The sequence below is a fragment of the Anomaloglossus baeobatrachus genome, unplaced genomic scaffold (genome assembly GCF_048569485.1).
Source record: "Anomaloglossus baeobatrachus isolate aAnoBae1 unplaced genomic scaffold, aAnoBae1.hap1 Scaffold_619, whole genome shotgun sequence".
Taxonomy (NCBI): Eukaryota; Metazoa; Chordata; class Amphibia; order Anura; family Aromobatidae; genus Anomaloglossus; species Anomaloglossus baeobatrachus.
The window spans coordinates 71614-91336 of NW_027444985.1; the positions used below are offsets into that span (position 1 = coordinate 71614).

The following is a 19723-nucleotide window of genomic DNA, read 5'->3' on the forward strand; positions in this document are numbered from 1 at the left end:
GCTAATGTACTTGTCTAGAGCGTACCGTTAGCCAGATTAGGAAATATACTTCGGGAATTTGGACGTCAAAAGGTAAACCTGGCTAACGGCTTTATCTCAGGTATATTTTGATAGCCAGTTGTGGAGATACGCATCGGAATGGCGGAGATGAGACTGGAAAACGGGCTAACGCTTCGGTAAGTCCTCTTCTGTTACCCAGTAGTTCTCCTAATCTGGCTAAGTTCAGGGAAAAGACTGGGAAACCGGCTCATGTCCTTCATTAAGTAACGTTCTGATAGCCAGATTTAGAAAACTACTGTGTGCTTTAAGAGAAGACACTGGAAACTTGCTAATGTAAAGATACACAGGATGTGTTGTACAGGGATGGAGGGATACACGGTCACAGGAGGTGATATACAGGGATAGAAGGAAACACAGTGATAGGAGGTGTTATACAGGGATAGAGGGATGCACGATGACAGGTATTATACAGGGAGAGAGATACATGGTAACAGGAGCTGCACAAGGATAAAAGGATACATGATGACAGGTGTACAGGCATGGAGGGATACATGGTGACAGGAGAAGCGATGGAGGGATGACAGGTGTTATACAGGAATAGAAGGATACATAGTGACAGGAGGAGCTGTACAATGATGGGAAGATACACGACAGGAAGTGCTGTACAGGGATGGAGGGATACACTTTAACAGATGTGACGCAGGGATACATGGTGACGAGGTGTTTTACAGGGATAGAGGGATAAATGGTAACAGGATAAGTGACGCAGGGATACATGGTGACAGGAGGTGTTATACAGGGAAAGAGATACACGGTAGCAGGAGGAGCTGTACAAGGATGAACGGAAACACGATGATAGGTGGTGTTATATGGGGATAGAGTTATACACGGTGACAGGTGGTGTTTTACAGGGATAGAGGAATACACATGACAGGTGTTATACAGGAATAGAGTGATACAGTGACAAAATTAGCTGTACAATGATGGAAGGATACACGATGACAGGATTTGTTGGCCAAGGATGGAGGGAAACATGGTGAGAGGAGGGCTGCACAACAGATGGGGAAATCCCAGTAGCTAGAAGGACTTGGTTTGTAGGGGTGACCAACTTCATTGGTGGGCGTGGCGATCTTTTTTCCCATCCCCTGTACCCCCTGAGCATCTTATCCCCAAAATTTTGTGTATGTAGCTTATGGCATGAGTTCTATGCACACGAGAAAACAAAATGGCGGCGTCTAAGGTGATAGTCACAGCAATTGAGAGCAGAGGAGTGATCAAATTCTTCTTTCTGCAAGGAAAATCCGTGGAGGATATTCACGGTGATATGTCGCAGATTTTGGGGCATCAGTGCCCTTCATATTCCACAGTTAAGAACTAGATTGCCAAATATAAAAGGGGTCAATTCAGCAGCAACGGTGAGGAATGTCCTGGACGCCAGAGTGGTTGTTGTTCCGGAGATCATCGATGCTGTGCACAACCTCATACTGGAGAATCCACGAATTTCAGATAAAGCAATAACAGACATTATGAATATTTCGTGCGTGCGTGCCATTATCCATGAACATTTGGACATGAGGAAGCCATCTGCAAAGTGGGTCCCCAAATGTTTGACAGAGTAGCATGCGAGTGAAAACTTCCTGGTCCATATGTCAGCGTTTCAGGACTGATAAGAACTTCCATGATCGACTGGTCACTATGGATGAGACCTGGATTTATTTGTATGACCCTGAAAACAAGGAGCAGTCAAAAGAGCAGAGGCACAGTGGTTCTCCTCATCCAAAGAAGTTGAGGGGGGCAAAATTCAGCCACTAAGGTGATGACATATAGAGAAAAAGAAGTAGGCAAGAAGCACTCAGCTCACCAAATAGCTACTAATACATTTTGTGTTATTTTTTGTATTAGTAGCTATTTGGTGAGCTGAGTGCTTCTTGCCTACTTCTTTTTCTCTATATGCAATTGACTTGGTAGGCCTTGCACCCTCACCTTCTGACTTATTCCCTTCATAATCATAGCTGTGCAGCACTGTCTCTTTTTGTACTAAGGTGATGGCGTCTGTGTTCTGGGATAAGGAGGGCGTGCTGCTAGTGGACTACCTTCAAAAAGGTTCCACCGTTAATATAAGGTATTACATTGAACTTTTCAACCAATTGAAAGCAGGACTGAAGGCCAAAAGGCGCGACAAGCTGTCCAAAGGAATCTTGTTCCTGTAAGACAACGCCTCTGCTCACACTGCACAAGCGACCACGGCAAAACTGGCTGAGCTGGGCTTCCAGTTGGTTGACCACCCACCTTATTCACCAAATCTAGCTCCCTCCAACTATCATCTGTTTCTAAAGCTGAAGAAACACATCAAGGTACTAAATTTAACACCATTTCTGATGCTATGGCTGCTACGAATGCCTGGTATGAGGCACAACTGGAATCTTTCTTTTTGCTAGGCTTACAGAACCAGGAATACCGATGTAAGAAGTGTGTTGTCATCAGTGGAGAGTATGTGGAATAAATGTAAAGTTTCATCATCCTATTTCATTTCTTTCTGGGTAAAGCCAAAGACTTATCAGCAGCCCCTCGTACTAAAACTAACAAGACAAAATTTTGAAACAGTTTGACTTTTTTTATTATAGAAAACAAACTTTATATTTCAATAAAATTTTAATGTTTAAAAAAACAAAACAAAAACATTTTAGCATCATCATTCCAGTGGACCGTAACATATGGTACTTGCACCTTGCATTCTGTGGGGAGAAAAAAAATAAATTAAAAAATATTGCACAATGCTGTATACTATAAAGGCATCTTTACACAAGCCAACTAACTGAAGCTACAAAAGGTCCCACCCCCAATTCACTATTGTTAATGGTCACTGTGTAATTACACAGCCACAATTTGCGACCAACTGCATGGGATGATTTGTCAGGTGGGTGAAAGCCTGACAGATGATCCCATGTAAAATTATTCTTAATGTAGCTTTGTGCATTTACTTACTGTTCCATCATCTTCTCCCGGGCCTCCATGGCATCTTTAAGATATTAAAGCACATAAAAAAAAGTTTATATCCTCAGACCTATAGAAAGATGTGTGATCAGGGTTGCCACTAGAAATTTCAGGGCCCCATACTGGCAAAATTTCAGGGCCCCCTTGAGGCTCCACCCCAGCTCCGCCTTCACCCCTGCTCCGCCTGCACCCCACAAATCTTCCATAGTCTCACTGCCACTCTTGGAAAAAATTCACTTCTGCACTACAACCTCAATCACACATTAACCCTTTACACTGAACACCGTATCACACACGCTGCCATCAGATTTAGTTTTGGCCAAATGATTTTTGTAAGCCTAGCTCCACGACAAGGTAGACTCTTTTGGCAGGGCCCTACTCTATTCTAACTTTTTTTTTTCTTTTTAAAACTAACTTCTTTGGTATATATTTATTTTTGGTATATCTGTTTTTTTTTCTTTAAAAGGAAATGTGTCATACAGGTTTTTAACCTAATTGAAACCAAATTCTGATAATGCAGACTTGTGGATTTAGACCTGACAACCCCTTTAAAGGGAATCTGTCACCAGGTTTTTAACACCTAATCTAAGTGAAGCATAACGTAGGGGAAGAGATCCTGATTCCAGCGATTGTCACTTATTGAGCTGCTCAGTGTAGTTTTGATATCACAGGTTCATCAGCAAAAGATTACTACAGGACTACTTGGCATGCTACAGGTAGTCCAGCATATTCATGAGCTCTGTATAACTGCTAGATCTGCAGCAGTGAAAACATTGATTTTAAATCACAATGACAGCAAACAGCTCAGTAAGTGAAATCGCTGGAATCAGGATCTCTGTCTCTACATTATGCTGCTCTCAGATGGGGGAGAAAAAAAAAACCCGCTGACAGATTCACTTTAAGGCTCATTCAGCAGTCGGTGAAAACTGGTCTACACCTGGACAGTGCATGGTCTGGCCATGGGTCTCCTAACCTCAGCAGCTTCATAGCATATATACGAGGAGCCCACAGAGGGCTGCCAGCCCCCAGCGGAGCCCACAGAGGGCTGCCAGCCCCCAGCGGAGCCCACAGAGGGCTGCCAGCCCCCAGCGGAGCCCACAGAGGGCTGCCAGCCCCCAGCAGAGCCCACAGAGGGTTGCCAGCCCCCAGCAGAGCCCACAGAGGGCTGCCAGCCCCCAGCAGAGCCCACAGAGGGCTGCCAGCCCCCAGCAGAGCCCACAGAGGGCTGCCAGCCCCCAGCAGAGCCCACAGAGGGCTGCCAGCCCCCAGCAGAGCCCACAGAGGGCTGCCAGCCCCCAGCAGAGCCCACAGAGGGCTGCCAGCCCCCAGCAGAGCCCACAGAGGGCTGCCAGCCCCCAGCAGAGCCCACAGAGGGCTGCCAGCCCCCAGCAGAGCCCACAGAGGGCTGCCAGCCCCCAGCAGAGCCCACAGAGGGCTGCCAGCCCCCAGCAGAGCCCACAGAGGGCTGCCAGCCCCCAGCAGAGCCCACAGAGGGCTGCCAGCCCCCAGCAGAGCCCACAGAGGGCTGCCAGCCCCCAGCAGAGCCCACAGAGGGCTGCCAGCCCCCAGCAGAGCCCACAGAGGGCTGCCAGCCCCCAGCAGAGCCCACAGAGGGCTGCCAGCCCCCAGCAGAGCCCACAGAGGGCTGCCAGCACACTGTATTACAGGACATAGAGTGGACCTGTATTACAGTATGGTGCTGTGTATGAGCTGGATGCAGTTGGAAGACAGACACATACATATATACATAGACAACATACGTACGGGATCTTCAAGATTACTCATCTACACAGTGGTAGATGTGGAAGGGCCAGGGGGGAGCCCACAGAGGGCTGCCAGCCCCCAGTAGAGCCCACAAAGGGCTGCCAGTCCCCACCAGAGCCCACAGAGGGCTGCCAGCCCCCACCGGAGCCCCCAGAGGGCTGCCAGCCCCCACCGGAGCCCCCAGAGGGCTGCCAGCCCCCACCGGAGCCCCCAGAGGGCTGCCAGCCCCCACCGGAGCCCCCAGAGGGCTGCCAGCCCCCACCGGAGCCCCCAGAGGGCTGCCAGCCCCCACCGGAGCCCCCAGAGGGCTGCCAGCCCCCACCGGAGCCCCCAGAGGGCTGCCAGCCCCCAGCAGAGCCCCCAGAGGGCTGCCAGCCCCCAGCAGAGCCCCCAGAGGGCTGCCAGCCCCCAGCAGAGCCCACAGAGGGCTGCCAGCCCCCAGCAGAGCCCACAGAGGGCTGCCAGCCCCCAGCAGAGCCCACAGAGGGCTGCCAGCCCCCAGCAGAGCCCACAGAGGGCTGCCAGCCCCCACCAGAGCCCACAGAGGGCTGCCAGCCCCCACCAGAGCCCACAGAGGGCTGCCAGCCCCCACCAGAGCCCACAGAGGGCTGCCAGCCCCCACCAGAGCCCACAGAGGGCTGCCAGCCCCCACCAGAGCCCACAGAGGGCTGCCAGCCCCCACCAGAGCCCACAGAGGGCTGCCAGCCCCCACCAGAGCCCACAGAGGGCTGCCAGCCCCCAGCAGAGCCCACAGAGGGCTGCCAGCCCCCAGCAGAGCCCACAGAGGGCTGCCAGCCCCCAGCAGAGCCCACAGAGGGCTGCCAGCCCCCAGCAGAGCCCACAGAGGGCTGCCAGCCCCCAGCAGAGCCCACAGAGGGCTGCCAGCCCCCAGCAGAGCCCACAGTGGGCTGCCAACCCCCACCGGAGCCCACAGTGGGCTGCCAGCCCCCACCGGAGCCCACAGTGGGCTGCCAGCCCCCACCGGAGCCCACAGTGGGCTGCCAGCCCCCACCGGAGCCCACAGTGGGCTGCCAGCCCCCACCGGAGCCCACAGTGGGCTGCCAGCCCCCACCGGAGCCCACAGTGGGCTGCCAGCCCCCACCGGAGCCCACAGAGGGCTGCCAGCACACTGTATTACAGGACATAGAGTGGACCTGTATTACAGTATGGTGCTGTGTATGAGCTGGATGCAGTTGGAAGACAGACACATACATATATACATAGACAACATACGTACGGGATCTTCAAGATTACTCATCTACACAGTGGTAGATGTGGAAGGGCCAGGGGGGAGCCCACAGAGGGCTGCCAGCCCCCAGTAGAGCCCACAAAGGGCTGCCAGTCCCCACCAGAGCCCACAGAGGGCTGCCAGCCCCCACCGGAGCCCACAGAGGGCTGCCAGCCCCCACCGGAGCCCACAGAGGGCTGCCAGCCCCCACCGGAGCCCCCAGAGGGTTGCCAGCCCCCACCGGAGCCCCCAGAGGGCTGCCAGCCCCCACCGGAGCCCCCAGAGGGCTGCCAGCCCCCACCGGAGCCCCCAGAGGGCTGCCAGCCCCCACCGGAGCCCCCAGAGGGCTGCCAGCCCCCACCGGAGCCCCCAGAGGGCTGCCAGCCCCCACCGGAGCCCCCAGAGGGCTGCTAGCCCCCAGCAGAGCCCCCAGAGGGCTGCCAGCCCCCAGCAGAGCCCCCAGAGGGCTGCCAGCCCCCAGCAGAGCCCCCAGAGGGCTGCCAGCCCCCAGCAGAGCCCCCAGAGGGCTGCCAGCCCCCAGCAGAGCCCCCAGAGGGCTGCCAGCCCCCACCAGAGCCCACAGAGGGCTGCCAGCCCCCACCAGAGCCCACAGAGGGCTGCCAGCCCCCACCAGAGCCCACAGAGGGCTGCCAGCCCCCACCAGAGCCCACAGAGGGCTGCCAGCCCCCACCAGAGCCCACAGAGGGCTGCCAGCCCCCACCAGAGCCCACAGAGGGCTGCCAGCCCCCACCAGAGCCCACAGAGGGCTGCCAGCCCCCAGCAGAGCCCACAGAGGGCTGCCAGCCCCCAGCAGAGCCCACAGAGGGCTGCCAGCCCCCAGCAGAGCCCACAGAGGGCTGCCAGCCCCCAGCAGAGCCCACAGAGGGCTGCCAGCCCCCAGCAGAGCCCACAGAGGGCTGCCAGCCCCCAGCAGAGCCCACAGTGGGCTGCCAACCCCCACCGGAGCCCACAGTGGGCTGCCAGCCCCCACCGGAGCCCACAGTGGGCTGCCAGCCCCCACCGGAGCCCACAGTGGGCTGCCAGCCCCCACCGGAGCCCACAGTGGGCTGCCAGCCCCCACCGGAGCCCACAGTGGGCTGCCAGCCCCCACCGGAGCCCACAGTGGGCTGCCAGCCCCCACCGGAGCCCACAGTGGGCTGCCAGCCCCCACCGGAGCCCACAGAGGGCTGCCAGCACACTGTATTACAGGACATAGAGTGGACCTGTATTACAGTATGGTGCTGTGTATGAGCTGGATGCAGTTGGAAGACAGACACATACATATATACATAGACAACATACGTACGGGATCTTCAAGATTACTCATCTACACAGTGGTACCAGAAGATGGAAGGCGTCCGTCGATGGTAACGTCAGCACTACCTGCATTGCTTGGATACCTAATTGAAAGAAACAAATAGGCAAAACATTCTGTTTTACAATTGGGGAAGATACAGGGGCATACACATACTGGAGGGGGCTGCACACACTGCCCCACACTCTGGCAGGGCCAGGGGGGAGCCCACAGAGGGCTGCCAGCCCCCGGCAGAGCCCACAGAGGGCTGCCAGCCCCCGGCAGAGCCCACAGAGGGCTGCCAGCCCCCGGCAGAGCCCACAGAGGGCTGCCAGCCCCCGGCAGAGCCCACAGAGGGCTGCCAGCCCCCGGCAGAGCCCACAGAGGGCTGCCAGCCCCCGGCAGAGCCCACAGAGGGCTGCCAGCCCCCGGCAGAGCCCACAGAGGGCTGCCAGCCCCCGGCAGAGCCCACAGAGGGCTGCCAGCCCCCACCAGAGCCCACAGAGGGCTGCCAGCCCCCACCAGAGCCCACAGAGGGCTGCCAGCCCCCACCAGAGCCCACAGAGGGCTGCCAGCCCCCAGCAGAGCCCACAGAGGGCTGCCAGCCCCCAGCAGAGCCCACAGAGGGCTGCCAGCCCCCAGCAGAGCCCACAGAGGGCTGCCAGCCCCCAGCAGAGCCCACAGAGGGCTGCCAGCCCCCAGCAGAGCCCACAGAGGGCTGCCAGCCCCCAGCAGAGCCCACAGAGGGCTGCCAGCCCCCAGCAGAGCCCACAGAGGGCTGCCAGCCCCCAGCAGAGCCCACAGAGGGCTGCCAGCCCCCAGCAGAGCCCACAGAGGGCTGCCAGCACACTGTATTACAGGACATAGAGTGGACCTGTATTACAGTATGGTGCTGTGTATGAGCTGGATGCAGTTGGAAGACAGACACATACATATATACATAGACAACATACGTACGGGATCTTCAAGATTACTCATCTACACAGTGGTAGATGTGGAAGGGCCAGGGGGGAGCCCACAGAGGGCTGCCAGCCCCCAGTAGAGCCCACAAAGGGCTGCCAGTCCCCACCAGAGCCCACAGAGGGCTGCCAGCCCCCACCGGAGCCCACAGAGGGCTGCCAGCCCCCACCGGAGCCCACAGTGGGCTGCCAGCCCCCACCGGAGCCCACAGTGGGCTGCCAGCCCCCACCGGAGCCCACAGTGGGCTGCCAGCCCCCACCGGAGCCCACAGTGGGCTGCCAGCCCCCACCGGAGCCCACAGTGGGCTGCCAGCCCCCACCGGAGCCCACAGTGGGCTGCCAGCCCCCACCGGAGCCCACAGTGGGCTGCCAGCCCCCACCGGAGCCCACAGAGGGCTGCCAGCACACTGTATTACAGGACATAGAGTGGACCTGTATTACAGTATGGTGCTGTGTATGAGCTGGATGCAGTTGGAAGACAGACACATACATATATACATAGACAACATACGTACGGGATCTTCAAGATTACTCATCTACACAGTGGTAGATGTGGAAGGGCCAGGGGGGAGCCCACAGAGGGCTGCCAGCCCCCAGTAGAGCCCACAAAGGGCTGCCAGTCCCCACCAGAGCCCACAGAGGGCTGCCAGCCCCCACCGGAGCCCACAGAGGGCTGCCAGCCCCCACCGGAGCCCCCAGAGGGTTGCCAGCCCCCACCGGAGCCCCCAGAGGGCTGCCAGCCCCCACCGGAGCCCCCAGAGGGCTGCCAGCCCCCACCGGAGCCCCCAGAGGGCTGCCAGCCCCCACCGGAGCCCCCAGAGGGCTGCCAGCCCCCACCGGAGCCCCCAGAGGGCTGCCAGCCCCCACCGGAGCCCCCAGAGGGCTGCCAGCCCCCAGCAGAGCCCCCAGAGGGCTGCCAGCCCCCAGCAGAGCCCCCAGAGGGCTGCCAGCCCCCAGCAGAGCCCCCAGAGGGCTGCCAGCCCCCAGCAGAGCCCCCAGAGGGCTGCCAGCCCCCAGCAGAGCCCACAGAGGGCTGCCAGCCCCCACCAGAGCCCACAGAGGGCTGCCAGCCCCCACCAGAGCCCACAGAGGGCTGCCAGCCCCCACCAGAGCCCACAGAGGGCTGCCAGCCCCCACCAGAGCCCACAGAGGGCTGCCAGCCCCCACCAGAGCCCACAGAGGGCTGCCAGCCCCCACCAGAGCCCACAGAGGGCTGCCAGCCCCCACCAGAGCCCACAGAGGGCTGCCAGCCCCCACCAGAGCCCACAGAGGGCTGCCAGCCCCCAGCAGAGCCCACAGAGGGCTGCCAGCCCCCAGCAGAGCCCACAGAGGGCTGCCAGCCCCCAGCAGAGCCCACAGAGGGCTGCCAGCCCCCAGCAGAGCCCACAGAGGGCTGCCAGCCCCCAGCAGAGCCCACAGAGGGCTGCCAGCCCCCAGCAGAGCCCACAGTGGGCTGCCAACCCCCACCGGAGCCCACAGTGGGCTGCCAGCCCCCACCGGAGCCCACAGTGGGCTGCCAGCCCCCACCGGAGCCCACAGTGGGCTGCCAGCCCCCACCGGAGCCCACAGTGGGCTGCCAGCCCCCACCGGAGCCCACAGTGGGCTGCCAGCCCCCACCGGAGCCCACAGTGGGCTGCCAGCCCCCACCGGAGCCCACAGTGGGCTGCCAGCCCCCACCGGAGCCCACAGTGGGCTGCCAGCCCCCACCGGAGCCCACAGTGGGCTGCCAGCCCCCACCGGAGCCCACAGAGGGCTGCCAGCACACTGTATTACAGGACATAGAGTGGACCTGTATTACAGTATGGTGCTGTGTATGAGCTGGATGCAGTTGGAAGACAGACACATACATATATACATAGACAACATACGTACGGGATCTTCAAGATTACTCATCTACACAGTGGTACCAGAAGATGGAAGGCGTCCGTCGATGGTAACGTCAGCACTACCTGCATTGCTTGGATACCTAATTGAAAGAAACAAATAGGCAAAACATTCTGTTTTACAATTGGGGAAGATACAGGGGCATACACATACTGGAGGGGGCTGCACACACTGCCCCACACTCTGGCAGGGCCAGGGGGGAGCCCACAGAGGGCTGCCAGCCCCCGGCAGAGCCCACAGAGGGCTGCCAGCCCCCGGCAGAGCCCACAGAGGGCTGCCAGCCCCCGGCAGAGCCCACAGAGGGCTGCCAGCCCCCGGCAGAGCCCACAGAGGGCTGCCAGCCCCCGGCAGAGCCCACAGAGGGCTGCCAGCCCCCGGCAGAGCCCACAGAGGGCTGCCAGCCCCCACCAGAGCCCACAGAGGGCTGCCAGCCCCCACCAGAGCCCACAGAGGGCTGCCAGCCCCCACCAGAGCCCACAGAGGGCTGCCAGCCCCCAGCAGAGCCCACAGAGGGCTGCCAGCCCCCAGCAGAGCCCACAGAGGGCTGCCAGCCCCCAGCAGAGCCCACAGAGGGCTGCCAGCCCCCAGCAGAGCCCACAGAGGGCTGCCAGCCCCCAGCAGAGCCCACAGAGGGCTGCCAGCCCCCAGCAGAGCCCACAGAGGGCTGCCAGCCCCCAGCAGAGCCCACAGAGGGCTGCCAGCCCCCAGCAGAGCCCACAGAGGGCTGCCAGCCCCCAGCAGAGCCCACAGAGGGCTGCCAGCCCCCAGCAGAGCCCACAGAGGGCTGCCAGCCCCCAGCAGAGCCCACAGAGGGCTGCCAGCACACTGTATTACAGGACATAGAGTGGACCTGTATTACAGTATGGTGCTGTGTATGAGCTGGATGCAGTTGGAAGACAGACACATACATATATACATAGACAACATACGTACGGGATCTTCAAGATTACTCATCTACACAGTGGTAGATGTGGAAGGGCCAGGGGGGAGCCCACAGAGGGCTGCCAGCCCCCAGTAGAGCCCACAAAGGGCTGCCAGTCCCCACCAGAGCCCACAGAGGGCTGCCAGCCCCCACCGGAGCCCACAGAGGGCTGCCAGCCCCCACCGGAGCCCACAGAGGGCTGCCAGCCCCCACCGGAGCCCACAGAGGGCTGCCAGCCCCCACCGGAGCCCACAGAGGGCTGCCAGCCCCCACCGGAGCCCACAGAGGGCTGCCAGCCCCCACCGGAGCCCCCAGAGGGCTGCCAGCCCCCACCGGAGCCCCCAGAGGGCTGCCAGCCCCCACCGGAGCCCCCAGAGGGCTGCCAGCCCCCAGCAGAGCCCCCAGAGGGCTGCCAGCCCCCACCGGAGCCCCCAGAGGGCTGCCAGCCCCCAGCAGAGCCCCCAGAGGGCTGCCAGCCCCCAGCAGAGCCCCCAGAGGGCTGCCAGCCCCCAGCAGAGCCCCCAGAGGGCTGCCAGCCCCCAGCAGAGCCCCCAGAGGGCTGCCAGCCCCCAGCAGAGCCCCCAGAGGGCTGCCAGCCCCCAGCAGAGCCCCCAGAGGGCTGCCAGCCCCCAGCAGAGCCCCCAGAGGGCTGCCAGCCCCCAGCAGAGCCCCCAGAGGGCTGCCAGCCCCCAGCAGAGCCCACAGAGGGCTGCCAGCCCCCAGCAGAGCCCACAGAGGGCTGCCAGCCCCCAGCAGAGCCCACAGTGGGCTGCCAACCCCCACCGGAGCCCACAGTGGGCTGCCAGCCCCCACCGGAGCCCACAGTGGGCTGCCAGCCCCCACCGGAGCCCACAGTGGGCTGCCAGCCCCCACCGGAGCCCACAGTGGGCTGCCAGCCCCCACCGGAGCCCACAGTGGGCTGCCAGCCCCCACCGGAGCCCACAGTGGGCTGCCAGCCCCCACCGGAGCCCACAGTGGGCTGCCAGCCCCCACCGGAGCCCACAGTGGGCTGCCAGCCCCCACCGGAGCCCACAGTGGGCTGCCAGCCCCCGGCAGAGCCCACAGAGGGCTGCCAGCCCCCACCAGAGCCCACAGAGGGCTGCCAGCCCCCACCAGAGCCCACAGAGGGCTGCCAGCCCCCACCAGAGCCCACAGAGGGCTGCCAGCCCCCACCAGAGCCCACAGAGGGCTGCCAGCCCCCACCAGAGCCCACAGAGGGCTGCCAGCCCCCAGCAGAGCCCACAGAGGGCTGCCAGCCCCCAGCAGAGCCCACAGAGGGCTGCCAGCCCCCAGCAGAGCCCAAAGAGGGCTGCCAGCCCCCAGCAGAGCCCACAGAGGGCTGCCAGCCCCCAGCAGAGCCCACAGAGGGCTGCCAGCCCCCAGCAGAGCCCACAGAGGGCTGCCAGCCCCCAGCAGAGCCCACAGAGGGCTGCCAGCCCCCAGCAGAGCCCACAGAGGGCTGCCAGCCCCCAGCAGAGCCCACAGAGGGCTGCCAGCCCCCAGCAGAGCCCACAGAGGGCTGCCAGCCCCCAGCAGAGCCCACAGAGGGCTGCCAGCCCCCAGCAGAGCCCACAGAGGGCTGCCAGCACACTGTATTACAGGACATAGAGTGGACCTGTATTACAGTATGGTGCTGTGTATGAGCTGGATGCAGTTGGAAGACAGACACATACATATATACATAGACAACATACGTACGGGATCTTCAAGATTACTCATCTACACAGTGGTAGATGTGGAAGGGCCAGGGGGGAGCCCACAGAGGGCTGCCAGCCCCCAGTAGAGCCCACAAAGGGCTGCCAGTCCCCACCAGAGCCCACAGAGGGCTGCCAGCCCCCACCGGAGCCCACAGAGGGCTGCCAGCCCCCACCGGAGCCCACAGAGGGCTGCCAGCCCCCACCGGAGCCCACAGAGGGCTGCCAGCCCCCACCGGAGCCCACAGAGGGCTGCCAGCCCCCACCGGAGCCCACAGAGGGCTGCCAGCCCCCACCGGAGCCCACAGAGGGCTGCCAGCCCCCACCGGAGCCCACAGAGGGCTGCCAGCCCCCACCGGAGCCCACAGAGGGCTGCCAGCCCCCACCGGAGCCCCCAGAGGGCTGCCAGCCCCCACCGGAGCCCCCAGAGGGCTGCCAGCCCCCACCGGAGCCCCCAGAGGGCTGCCAGCCCCCAGCAGAGCCCCCAGAGGGCTGCCAGCCCCCAGCAGAGCCCCCAGAGGGCTGCCAGCCCCCAGCAGAGCCCCCAGAGGGCTGCCAGCCCCCAGCAGAGCCCCCAGAGGGCTGCCAGCCCCCAGCAGAGCCCCCAGAGGGCTGCCAGCCCCCAGCAGAGCCCCCAGAGGGCTGCCAGCCCCCAGCAGAGCCCCCAGAGGGCTGCCAGCCCCCAGCAGAGCCCCCAGAGGGCTGCCAGCCCCCAGCAGAGCCCACAGAGGGCTGCCAGCCCCCAGCAGAGCCCACAGAGGGCTGCCAGCCCCCAGCAGAGCCCACAGAGGGCTGCCAGCCCCCAGCAGAGCCCACAGTGGGCTGCCAACCCCCACCGGAGCCCACAGTGGGCTGCCAGCCCCCACCGGAGCCCACAGTGGGCTGCCAGCCCCCACCGGAGCCCACAGTGGGCTGCCAGCCCCCACCGGAGCCCACAGTGGGCTGCCAGCCCCCACCGGAGCCCACAGTGGGCTGCCAGCCCCCACCGGAGCCCACAGTGGGCTGCCAGCCCCCACCGGAGCCCACAGAGGGCTGCCAGCCCCCACCGGAGCCCACAGAGGGCTGCCAGCACACTGTATTACAGGACATAGAGTGGACCTGTATTACAGTATGGTGCTGTGTATGAGCTGGATGCAGTTGGAAGACAGACACATACATATATACATAGACAACATACGTACGGGATCTTCAAGATTACTCATCTACACAGTGGTACCAGAAGATGGAAGGCGTCCGTCGATGGTAACGTCAGCACTACCTGCATTGCTTGGATACCTAATTGAAAGAAACAAATAGGCAAAACATTCTGTTTTACAATTGGGGAAGATACAGGGGCATACACATACTGGAGGGGGCTGCACACACTGCCCCACACTCTGGCAGGGCCAGGGGGGAGCCCACAGAGGGCTGCCAGCCCCCGGCGGAGCCCACAGAGGGCTGCCAGCCCCCGGCGGAGCCCACAGAGGGCTGCCAGCCCCCGGCAGAGCCCACAGAGGGCTGCCAGCCCCCGGCAGAGCCCACAGAGGGCTGCCAGCCCCCGGCAGAGCCCACAGAGGGCTGCCAGCCCCCGGCAGAGCCCACAGAGGGCTGCCAGCCCCCGGCAGAGCCCACAGAGGGCTGCCAGCCCCCGGCAGAGCCCACAGAGGGCTGCCAGCCCCCGGCAGAGCCCACAGAGGGCTGCCAGCCCCCGGCAGAGCCCACAGAGGGCTGCCAGCCCCCACCAGAGCCCACAGAGGGCTGCCAGCCCCCAGCAGAGCCCACAGAGGGCTGCCAGCCCCCAGCAGAGCCCACAGAGGGCTGCCAGCCCCCAGCAGAGCCCACAGAGGGCTGCCAGCCCCCAGCAGAGCCCACAGAGGGCTGCCAGCCCCCAGCAGAGCCCACAGTGGGCTGCCAACCCCCACCGGAGCCCACAGTGGGCTGCCAGCCCCCACCGGAGCCCACAGTGGGCTGCCAGCCCCCACCGGAGCCCACAGTGGGCTGCCAGCCCCCACCGGAGCCCACAGTGGGCTGCCAGCCCCCACCGGAGCCCACAGTGGGCTGCCAGCCCCCACCGGAGCCCACAGAGGGCTGCCAGCACACTGTATTACAGGACATAGAGTGGACCTGTATTACAGTATGGTGCTGTGTATGAGCTGGATGCAGTTGGAAGACAGACACATACATATATACATAGACAACATACGTACGGGATCTTCAAGATTACTCATCTACACAGTGGTACCAGAAGATGGAAGGCGTCCGTCGATGGTAATGTCAGCACTACCTGCATTGCTTGGATACCTAATTGAAAGAAACAAATAGGCAAAACATTCTGTTTTACAATTGGGGAAGATACAGGGGCATACACATACTGGAGGGGGCTGCACACACTGCCCCACACTCTGGCAGGGCCAGGGGGGAGCCCACAGAGGGCTGCCAGCCCCCGGCAGAGCCCCCGGAGGGCTGCCAGCCCCCGGCGGAGCCCCCGGAGGGCTGCCAGCCCCCGGCGGAGCCCCCGGAGGGCTGCCAGCCCCCGGCGGAGCCCCCGGAGGGCTGCCAGCCCCCGGCGGAGCCCCCGGAGGGCTGCCAGCCCCCGGCAGAGCCCACAGAGGGCTGCCAGCCCCCAGCAGAGCCCACAGAGGGCTGTCAGCCCCCAGCAGAGCCCACAGAGGGCTGCCAGCCCCCAGAGGGCTGCCAGCCCCCAGCGGAGCCCCCAGAGGGCTGCCAGCCCCCAGCGGAGCCCCGCACAGGCAGAGCGCAGAGGGGTCTGGCGGCGCACAGGCAGAGCGCAGAGGGGTCTGGCGGCGCACAGGCAGAGCGCAGAGGGGTCTGGCGGCGCACAGGCAGAGCGCAGAGGGGTCTGGCGGCGCACAGGCAGAGCGCAGAGGGGTCTGGCGGCGCACAGGCAGAGCGCAGAGGGGTCTGGCGGCGCACAGGCAGAGCGCAGAGGGGTCTGGCGGCGCACAGGCAGAGCGCAGAGGGGTCTGGCGGCGCACAGGCAGAGCGCAGAGGGGTCTGGCGGCGCACAGGCAGAGCGCAGAGGGGTCTGGCGGCGCACAGGCAGAGCGCAGAGGGGTCTGGCGGCGCACAGGCAGAGCGCAGAGGGGTCTGGCGGCGCACAGGCAGAGCGCAGAGGGGTCTGGCGGCGCACAGGCAGAGCGCAGAGGGGTCTGGCGGCGCACAGGCAGAGCGCAGAGGGGTCTGGCGGCGCACAGGCAGAGCGCAGAGGGGTCTGGCGGCGCACAGGCAGAGCGCAGAGGGGTCTGGCGGCGCACAGGCAGAGCGCAGAGGGGTCTGGCGGCGCACAGGCAGAGCGCAGAGGGGTCTGGCGGCGCACAGGCAGAGCGCAGAGGGGTCTGGCGGCGCACAGGCAGAGCGCAGAGGGGTCTGGCGGCGCACAGGCAGAGCGCAGAGGGGTCTGGCGGCGCACAGGCAGAGCGCAGAGGGGTCTGGCGGCGCACAGGCAGAGCGCAGAGGGGTCTGGCGGCGCACAGGCAGAGCGCAGAGGGGTCTGGCGGCGCACAGGCAGAGCGCAGAGGGGTCTGGCGGCGCACAGGCAGAGCGCAGAGGGGTCTGGCGGCGCACAGGCAGAGCGCAGAGGGGTCTGGCGGCGCACAGGCAGAGCGCAGAGGGGTCTGGCGGCGCACAGGCAGAGCGCAGAGGGGTCTGGCGGCGCACAGGCAGAGCGCAGAGGGGTCTGGCGGCGCACAGGCAGAGCGCAGAGGGGTCTGGCGGCGCACAGGCAGAGCGCAGAGGGGTCTGGCGGCGCACAGGCAGAGCGCAGAGGGGTCTGGCGGCGCACAGGCAGAGCGCAGAGGGGTCTGGCGGCGCACAGGCAGAGCGCAGAGGGGTCTGGCGGCGCACAGGCAGAGCGCAGAGGGGTCTGGCGGCGCACAGGCAGAGCGCAGAGGGGTCTGGCGGCGCACAGGCAGAGCGCAGAGGGGTCTGGCGGCGCACAGGCAGAGCGCAGAGGGGTCTGGCGGCGCACAGGCAGAGCGCAGAGGGGTCTGGCGGCGCACAGGCAGAGCGCAGAGGGGTCTGGCGACAGGCAGCCCGTGCCCGTACATCTATACCGGCGGCAGTCAGGCAGCCCGTGCCCGTACATATATACCGGCGGCAGGCAGGCAGCCCGTGCCCGTACATATATACCGGCGACAGGCAGGCAGCCCGTGCCCGTACATACCGTATTTTTCACTTTATAAGACGCACTTTTCCTCCCAAAAATTTGGGAGGAAAATGGGGGGTGCGTCTTATAATCGGAATATAGCGGTACCTGGGGGTCTTGCCTGTGCGGTGATCGGGCGGCCGGGTGCCTGTGGCTGCGTGCGGCCGGCTGCCGGGCGCTGTGTGCGGCCGGGTACCCGTGGCTTTGTGCGGCCGGCGGCTGGGCGCTGTGTGCACCTGGCTGCCGCACGCACGCAAGCACAGGTACCCGGCCACGTGCATGCAGGGTGGGCGCGCAGCCTGCTGGCTGCCACTCTGTGCGTGCGTGGCGGGCGGCTGTATAGCAAGTTACCCAGTTTGTCTGCGGTCCCACTTTCAAATGATGGCGCCGGGAGCGGGCGCATGCGCAGCTGGAGTTCTTGGATGAGAGCTCCATCTGCGCACGCGCTGCTCCGGGAGTCAGCGCGTGCGCAGATTGAGCCCTTGGATGAGAGCTCTATGTGCGCATGCGCCGCTCCGTGCGACATCACTTGAATCGGAACCGCGGACACACTGGGAAAACACGGCATCGGTCTGCTCCACCCCTGAGCAGTCACCGCCGCTGCCACCCCTGAGCAGTCACCGCCACCCCTGAGCAGTCACCGCCGCCGCCACCCCTGAGCAGTCACCGCCGCCGCCACCCCTGAGCAGTCGCCGCCGCCACCCCTGAGCAGTCGCCGCCGCCACCCCTGAGCAGTCGCCGCCGCCACCCCTGAGCAGTCGCCGCCGCCACCCCTGAGCAGTCGCCGCCGCCACCCCTGAGCAGTCGCCGCCACCCCTGAGCAGTCGCCGCCACCCCTGAGCAGTCGCCGCCACCCCTGAGCAGTTGCCGCCACCCCTGAGCAGTCGCCGCCACCACTGAGCAGCAGCCCGTGCCCATACATATATACCGGCGGCAGGCAGCCCATGCCCATACATATATTCCGGCAGCAGGCAGCCCGTACATATATACCGGCGGCAAGCAGCCCGTCCCCGCACACACGCGCGCATCGGCATCAGGCACCCCGTACGCATACACACATAATACTCACCCCACCGCCGCCGATATTGAATCTTGGCGCGCCCTGCGATGCGATGACTTCCGGCGGCAGGCAGGCAGCCCGTTCATGTACATATATATACCGTCGGCAGGCAGCCCCTGCCCGTACATATATACCGGTGGCAGGCAGGCAGGCCGTGCCCGTACATATATACCGGCGGCAGGCAGCCCGTGCCCGTACATATATACCGGCGGCAGGCAGCCCGTACATATATACCGGCGGCAGGCAGCCCGTACATATATACCGGCGGCAGGCAGCCCGTACATATATACCGGCGGCAGGCAGCCCGTACATATATACCGGCGGCAGCCCCTGCCCGTACATATATACCGGCGGCAGCCCCTGCCCGTACATATATACCGGCGGCAGCCCCTGCCCGTACATATATACCGGCGGCAGCCCCTGCCCGTACATATATACCGGCGGCAGCCCCTGCCCGTACATATATACCGGCGGCAGCCCCTGCCCGTACATATATACCGGCGGCAGCCCCTGCCCGTACATATATACCGGCGGCAGCCCCTGCCCGTACATATATACCGGCGGCAGCCCCTGCCCGTACATATATACCGGCGGCAGCCCCTGCCCGTACATATATACCGGCGGCAGCCCCTGCCCGTACATATATACCGGCGGCAGCCCCTGCCCGTACATATATACCGGCGGCAGCCCCTGCCCGTACATATATACCGGCGGCAGCCCCTGCCCGTACATATATACCGGCGGCAGCCCCAGCCCGTACATATATACCGGCGGCAGGCAGCCCGTACATATATACCGGCGGCAGGCAGCCCGTACATATATACCGGCGGCAGGCAGCCCGTACATATATACCGGCGGCAGGCAGCCCGTACATATATACCGGCGGCAGGCAGCCCGTACATATATACCGGCGGCAGGCAGCCCGTACATATATACCGGCGGCAGGCAGCCCGTACATATATACCGGCGGCAGGCAGCCCGTACATATATACCGGCGGCAGGCAGCCCGTACATATATACCGGCGGCAGGCAGCCCGTACATATATACCGGCGGCAGGCAGCCCGTACATATATACCGGCGGCAGGCAGCCCGTACATATATACCGGCGGCAGGCAGCCCGTACATATATACCGGCGGCAGGCAGCCCGTACATATATACCGGCGGCAGCCCCTGCCCGTACATATATACCGGCGGCAGGCAGCCCGTACATATATACCGGCGGCAGGCAGCCCGTACATATATACCGGCGGCAGGCAGCCCGTACATATATACCGGCGGCAGGCAGCCCGTACATATATACCGGCGGCAGGCAGCCCGTACATATATACCGGCGGCAGGCAGCCCGTACATATATACCGGCGGCAGGCAGCCCGTCCCCGCGCGCACCGGCATCATGCACCCCGTACGCATACACACATAATACTCACCCCACCGCCGCCGATATTCAAACGTGGCGCGCCCTGCGATGCGATGACTTCCGGTTTGTACTGCGCATGGCAGCCGAGGCAGCGCATGCGCAGTACAAACCTCTCCGAACACTTGTGGCTGAGCAGCGTCTAACGTGAGGGGAGGGAGCGTAGTCTGACGTCGTCAGTGACGACGTCAGACTCGGCCGGCCCCTCTGCCTCGTCGGGTGGTGCCCGGAGAAGATGAGGGGAGGAGTGGGACCTGGGGGTGGAGTGGAGCCGGGGTAAAAGACTTGAGGGGGCGGAGTGGGGCTGGGAAAAGGCGTGAGAGGAGCGGACTCGAGCCTGTATACAGACGAGGAGGGGGCGGAG

The 19723-nt window shown here is 63.4% G+C and overlaps 2 long non-coding RNA genes across 5 annotated transcripts; both read right to left on the reverse strand.

The window, feature by feature from the left end:
* Positions 1–2593: 2593 nt before the first annotated feature.
* Positions 2594–11168, reverse strand: LOC142285776 (uncharacterized). 3 transcript variants are annotated; one of them, XR_012747111.1, is made up of 5 exons: positions 11057–11168; positions 10112–10205; positions 7293–7386; positions 2986–3064; positions 2594–2735 (listed from the first exon to the last, which is right to left on the reverse strand). It is a non-coding gene; the product is annotated as an uncharacterized LOC142285776 (long non-coding RNA). The 3 variants fall into 3 exon arrangements; XR_012747112.1 differs by lacking the exons at positions 10112–10205; positions 11057–11168 and adding an exon at positions 8238–8349; XR_012747110.1 differs by lacking the exons at positions 7293–7386; positions 10112–10205; positions 11057–11168 and having other exon boundaries at positions 2986–4083.
* Positions 11169–13841: 2673 nt separating this feature from the next.
* LOC142285778 (uncharacterized) lies at positions 13842–19452 on the reverse strand. Of its 2 annotated transcripts, none has more exons than XR_012747113.1 (3): positions 19373–19452; positions 14926–15019; positions 13842–14014 (listed from the first exon to the last, which is right to left on the reverse strand). It is a non-coding gene; the product is annotated as an uncharacterized LOC142285778 (long non-coding RNA). The 2 variants fall into 2 exon arrangements; XR_012747114.1 differs by lacking the exon at positions 19373–19452 and adding an exon at positions 17953–18046.
* Positions 19453–19723: the final 271 nt, after the last annotated feature.